This window comes from Bidens hawaiensis, unplaced genomic scaffold (assembly GCF_021521415.1).
Source record: "Bidens hawaiensis isolate Kalapana, Puna unplaced genomic scaffold, B.hawaiensis_p1.1 tig00004020_1, whole genome shotgun sequence".
Classification (NCBI taxonomy): Eukaryota; Viridiplantae; Streptophyta; class Magnoliopsida; order Asterales; family Asteraceae; genus Bidens; species Bidens hawaiensis.
In genome coordinates this window covers 1,393,729-1,401,084 of record NW_027491236.1, presented here as the reverse complement: position 1 = coordinate 1,401,084, position 7,356 = coordinate 1,393,729, and positions in this window count along the sequence as shown.

Genomic DNA, 7,356 nt, shown 5'->3' with positions numbered 1-7,356 from the left:
TTGCCATTAAGAAAAACACAATGGCGTTTTCCTCATTTGCTCTAGCAATAACACTAACCATTCTTTACATCACCGGCAGCTCTTTCGCCGCCGGTGATTCTATAACTATCAATCTTCTCCATCGTGACTCCATCGATTCCCCGCTTTATGACCATTCCATGACGTTCGAACAACGCATAGGCCACATGGTGAAACGTTCTATTAGCTACGCTAAACGATTCCAAAAAGGATCGAGATACCAAGCCGATGTTATCCCCGATCATGGAGAGTTTCTCATGAACATCTCTTTCGGAAATCCACCACATAAAGTCCTAGCCATTGCCGATACAGGTAGCGACGTATCATGGATGCAATGTAAGCCTTGCCTTAAATGTTACAAGCATTCGGGTTCAATTTTTGACCCAAAGAGCTCATCAACATATCAACCAGTTGGTTGTAACTCGACAGAGTGCACCGCTTTATCTTCCTCGTTGGATATTAGTTGCTCGTCAAGGAAAACATGTCACTTTTACGAGGGTTATGCTGACGGGTCTTTCAGCAACGGTACGATTTCAACAGAAACCGTAACGTTAGGTAATCGTGTCCTCAAGAATATAGTTTTTGGTTGTAGTTATTATAATGGTGGCATTTTTGAACCAACATGGGATGGGATTGTTGGGATTGGTCAAGGTCCGTATTCTCTAGTGACACAATTACGCTCTTATGTCACACCTAAATTTTCATATTGTTTAATTCCATACCCTTATACTAATGGCTTGTCAAATAAGACAAGTAAAATGATTTTTGGAGACTTTGACTTTGGTCCAAGTGTTGTGTCCACTCCACTTGTCCAAGGGATCACACCAACATTTTATCATGTTACATTGGAAGGGATAAGTGTCGGTGAGAAGCGGCTACATACTGGTGACGGATCGAATTCCACAAAAGCGTTGAAAGGAAACATGATCATCGATTCTGGAACAACGTTAACAAATTTACCTGGTAAACTATATAATGAATTTTTGGCGGCTATTAAGGAGGCCATTAACGTTAGGACTATGAAAGATCCGGAAAAGGTTTTTGATTTATGTTATCGTTCGAATAAAGTGACTAAAATGCCTAAAGTCACGATGCATTTTGAAGGGGCGGATGTCGAGTTGACGAGGGAAAATGTTTTTGTGACGATTAGTAACCATATTATGTGCTTCGCGTTTCAACCCGCTTCGGGCATAGCGATTGTGGGGAACTTGGCTCAAATAAATCATTTGTTGGGTTTGATTTGGTTAACAATATGGTGTCTTTTAAACCTGCTAACTGTGAAAAAATGTAATACAAGTTGTTCAGTCACTCAGTTAGTACTTCATTGTATTATGTAGAATTGAAATAAAATGATCGGTTGGATGCATCTTTCATCTTTGTGTAGAGATTATAGCTTGTATAGTTAATTAAGGTTTTGTTCATGTGCTTTAGCCTTCAAAAAGTTATTTTATTGTTAATTATAATTATAAGAAGTTAATTACCAGCCAAAACAGTTGATTATGAAACTGTTTTCAAAGGTCAAAGAGCATTAACTTCTTTTCTATAACATTATATTTGAAACTAACTTTAATACTGAGTAAGTATTCTTATACAAAATATTCATCTACCAACATGTTTTCTTGCTATTCATTATTTAACTACTATTTTTTATTTAATAATGATATTATTGTTACAAGTGCCAGAGACAATGCACTATTAAGTATTAATGCACTGTTATTTTGGGTGAACTAAAGAAAGTGAAGTATGGGGACAATATGACTTTAATTAATGTTTAAAGAAATACTATTATATATATTCTGATTTTTTCTGTCTCGTTTTTAAAATTGTATTGTATTTTTCATTAACGTATACTGATGATAACTATATTCTACTTTTATAGTTTTATCCCATTTGATAATTTAGTTTTAGTTGAACACATGCTTTTATAGTTTCTAGTAACTTAAGGTGGTTAAGGTGTGAAGGTATGAAATAGTATGCTATGTGTTCAAGTCACTTCAAACCCATAGATTGTAAAAAAATTGGCTGTTCAAAAAAAAAATAATAATAATAATAAAAAATCTATTTTAGTTCCTTTTATTAATTTTTTCCTTCAAATAATCAAATATTTTATCAATTTTAAGAGAGCATTATGTTAAGAGATGTAAAGAAAGTATTATACGAAAGTATTTTTGATTTGTTCCTTTGTTTAATCAATTGGTTGGGAAAACCGTCCAAATATAAATTTGAAGAAATAATCTTTTTCTATTTAGATAAACTTGGACTCGTTCAGTTTTGGATGCATGTCATCATTTATTGCTTTAATAACGAAGGCAAAGGATCCGGTTTCGCTAAACGAGTTTAGGCCGATTAGCTTAATTGGGTGTGTGAATAAAGTGATCTCAAAGGTGATGGTTGGTAGGCTAAAAAAGGTAATTGGAGGTCTTATTTCTGAAGAGCAATCGGCTTTTATAGCTAACCAAAGTATCCTCGATGGCCCTCTAATTCTTAATGAAGTGTTATCATGGCTAAACAATTCGAAGAAACGTGGAATGGTTTTCAAAGTTGATATTGAGAAAGCGTACGATTCTCTAAATTGGGGCTTTTTGGACTCGACTTTGGAACAAATGAATTTCCCGGAAAGATGGCGTAAGTGGGCGTCGACCATATTGTCGTCGAGCCGTGCCTCGGTTTTGGTGAACGGGTCACCAACCCGTGAGTTTCAATGCTCACGAGGATTACAACAAGGTGATCCGTTGTTCCCGGTTTTATTCGTTATTGCCATGGAAGCTCTCACAAGCATGATGAAGCAGGCTCTAGTTAAAGCGTTGTTTCATGGGCTGAAGTGCGGGTCAAACGGGCCAATCTTATCACAATTTTTATATGTAGACGATGTAGTTTTTGTTGGGGAATGGAATATTTTGAATGCACAAAATATGTGCAGAATATTAAGATGTTTTTATCTTTTATCGGGGTTGCGGATTAATTTATCAAAGTGACGAGTATTTGGAACCGAGGTGTCTGAGGTTGAAAAAAATAGTTTCGCAGAGGTGCTCCGATGTAAAGTGGGTGAACTACCATTTATTCATCTTGGTTTGCAGGTTGGTAAAAACATGAATGGAATCAAAGCTTGGGATCCGGTGGTGGAGATATTCAAAAAACGCTTGTCAATGTGGAAGGCTAAGCAACTCTTGGTCGGTGGTCGTATAACGGTACTACAATCGGTGCTTAATGCATTACCGACTTATTATTTTTCGCTATTCAAAGCACCGGAAGGCGTTGTGAATAAACTTGAACGATTAAGGAGGGTGTTTTTTTGGGGGGGGATCGGAAGAGAAAGCCAAAGTTAATTGGGTTGCCTGGGATAAGGTGGTTTCCCCGGTTGAATACGGTGGCCTTGGACTTGGTTGGTTACGAGATTCAAACGTATCACTATTGGTAAAATGGTGGTGGCGTTTTAAAAATGAAAAAGGAAGATTGTGGTGGAGAGTTATATGGGGTTACATCACTCATCCAGGTTAGGTCATCCTTACCCGCCGAGACCGTGTCCGTGGAGTTGTATTAAAAAACTCGACTCGGCGTTAAAAGATTCAGGAGTTGATCTAGGAAGTTATTTTCGACATGTAGTGAGGAACGGGGAAAAGACTTGGTTTTGGCTTGACACATGGGTCGGGCCTGGGTCGGTGCCACTTGGGGTTCGGTTTCCAAAGCTTTTTGCTCTTGAGAAATTCAAAGGATGTTTGGTGGCAAATCGTCTTTTCATGCTAGATGGGTGGATATGCGGTCGTTGGGAGTGGTCGAGGGAGCCGGTTGGTATAGCAGAAACTGAGGAACTTAAAGATTTACTTCAATTGTGTCAAGGGGTTTTAATTGGTTCGGGTCAGGATGTTGTTTTTTGGGCTTGTAACCCAACTGGTGTGTTTTCTGTTGGGAGTGTGAAGGATAGATTTCTGGCGAACTCATATGTAGCCCCTAATTATGTCTTCGAATGGAACAAGTTGGTCCCAAAAAAGGTGAGTTTTGTGGCGTGGCGGGCGGTCCTAGACCGGTTGCCAACTTTCGATGCTTTGGCAAAAAGGAATATCCCGGTTCGATCGCTGCTTTGCCCAATTTGTGGCGAGTTAGATGAGTCAGTTGAACATGTGTTTGTGTCGTGCGGCCTTGCACAATGTATGTGGAGTCTGGTTTCGCAATGGTGCAAAACACCCGTCTTCTTCCTTTTTAGCTTTCGGGATATTTTAGAACTTCATAAGTTTTCCAAGTTCCCAAAGGATAAAGCAAGAGTTTTCCATGCAGTGTGTTTAATTGCGATTTGGAGTTTGTGGAAAAGGAGGAATGCGCTAGTTCACAAAGGAAGTCATATTCATCTTGTAAGTTTGGTGGAGGAAATAAAGGTGTTGGGATTTCTTTGGATAAAAAATAGGTGGAAAAGAAGATGTCTCACATGGAAGGATTGGTGTCGATTTATTGTATAACGGGTTGTGACTTCAATCCTCGTGTCTTTCTTGTTCTTTTGGTGGCGTGCTTATTTTTCTATTAGTGTTTCTGGTTGTAATGGTGTTTCTAGCGTCTTGCTAGTTTGATAAATATAAATTTTGTTAGTCGTTCAAAAAAAAAGAAAGATATATACTACTTGTTAACATCTTGTTGTTCCAAAACTATAAGAAACTACTTTGATACAACTATTTATAGTATAGTGATTCAAGTGATTTTATTGTTAAATATGTTATTTCGTTTATCCCCGCTAAAAGTCCGCCATCTTTTTTTCTCTTTTTGAAAGAGTATATGAAAATCTCTTTGAAATTACTATGAAATAAACGCTTTTTGAAAGTATTTCAGCCCATCTATTACTATGATTAATTAAATTCACATGACACATGAAAGCATTCTTGAAAAAAAGAATAATAATAATAATAAAAACCTCTTATGACACATATAAAACTTTTTCTTATAATCGTTTTAAATAATTTAATTCTATTTATGCAGAAACATTATAAAATGATCTGTTTTGTCTTTCCTAAAGCTATATATTGTTGATACTACTATATGATTTCTGATCATTAATTTCACATACAACATTACCGATTTAGACTTTGAGACAAAACAATTAAAACTTAATATATCATAATTGCATAACTATCAATGTTATGTCTTGCCGGCAATAAAGTAAACCAGATTTTACTTACCTGATTTGATTTGCATTAACGTTATACCATAATCTATCAAATCATACCATATATATATATATATATATATATATAATATCAGGATCATGTGAAAACTTTTTGAAAATTGAGAACTATCAGAACCATTTTGGACCACAAAAAAACCCAAAAATAAAAAAAAATCATAAAACAAAAAAAAAACACAAAAATAAAAAAAGTAAAAAAACCGAAGTTCTTATTTATCATCCCGGTATCTAAAAAAAATGTAAAAAAAAAATTATCGGTTTAGCTAAATTATACATATATGTATAATATGTACATATATGTGCACACATGTTTTTTTCCTATACACATATATATAATTTAAGGTAAATAATAATGTACATATGTGTACATTACGTAACTAGAGATTAAATTAAATTATACATATGTGTATAGGTATAATACGAATTAAAAAGAAAAAAAATCGGTTTTTTTATTATACATATATGTATAATATTAACACACATGTTTTTTCCTATACACATATGTATAATTTAAGGTAAAAGATAATGTACATATGTGTATATTACGTAACTAGAGATTAAATGAAAGTATACATATATGTATAGGTATAATACAAATTAAAAAGAAAAAAAAATTCGGTTTTTTTAATGAAACCGGAATGAAATACAAGAATTTTGGTTTTTTTACTTTTTTAAAATTTTTTGTTTTATAAATTTTTTAAATTTTCGCTTTTTTTGTATATATATATATGGGAGAGTTATCCTAAAAACAAATAGTTTCCTAGGAAGACTAGGTATAAATCATAGCCATTGAATTATGTTAATTAATGGTTGAGATTTAAAATTACCAAAAACCGACATAGTTTTCTAAAATTGTTCTTTATCCATAATTTGTAATGCCACATGTAAAAAATCTATTGGTTCTTACCATTCCTAGGAAACTCCTTATTTTTATTTGAACCATTTTCTATATATATATAGGATCAGGATCATGTGAGAACGACGAATTTCTTTTTGTGCTTAGGTTACCGCATTCTCCAATTTGGAGAACCTCACTGTCTCATTATGGCCAGATTATGCTGTTTTAATCGGGCCCATGCTAACTTCAGAGTTTGACTTGGGCGTTTCCTCGGGAAATCATATCGCCGACTGCCACTTGATAGTTGTTATGCCGCCACAAGTGTAGAACTCTCTGGCGTAACACATGGTGGACTAAAACCCGGGTGGGCTCAAGATCCAAACTGACAACCTAACTAGGCCTAACTCGTTCCTTCTGGCATAACACATGGTGGACTAAAACCTGGGTGGGCTCGATATCCGAACTGACAACCTAGCAAGGCCTAACTCAAATCCTTCATTGTCAATATCCACCAAAAGAGACACAAATGAAGATCAAACTTGAGTCTCTACCGGCGAACCCAAACCTCCTATCCCTAGGCCACAAGTTTGGGATCATAATCTGATATATATCTTACCAACACGTCACCAATGTTCAAGAATTGTACATGAGGCTTTCCACCAACAGGCTTGCAGCTAGGCCAATTAGATATAAACGAAACATCAATTCATAAATCATAAATACAGATGAGGATTGTGATTTTGTACTCTATATAGTTATAGTGATTGCTAATGGTTATGGTGCGATTCAACATCAGTCGGTGACGTGTTGGTCGTCGGTGAAGGTGGGATGAGACAATTTAGAGTTAATTTATTTAGATTGTTAATACGAGTGTTTATTTAATTTAATTGATTTTAAGCCTAACCAGATAAAAAGTTAAAAACAGGTTTTTAAACATCGGGTGGGACCCATTTGACTCTTTAATTTTTTTTACTTTATTTTTATCATTAAAACTGGTTTTGTTGTTGCTGTTGTGGCCTGTGGGGCTTCTACAAGGACTGTAAATGTGATGTGCCATGGTAAAGGGGAGAAATGGTAACACCCTTTTAACAAGAAAATGATGGGGCTTTAACATGGTAGCATGCCTTAAAAGTTAAAACAACTATGAGATGTTAGTTAAAACCTTACTGTCTATGTTACAGTGACGTGGTGCTTTAACTTAAGATTTAAAGCCCATTTACAACCGGCCTTAAGGTATACTGACAAAAATGCCAATAATTTAATGTTAAAAAGAGTATGGAGTTAACCACCAATTGGATGAAAACGAAAAAATTTGTAAACTTCAAGGGTAGAT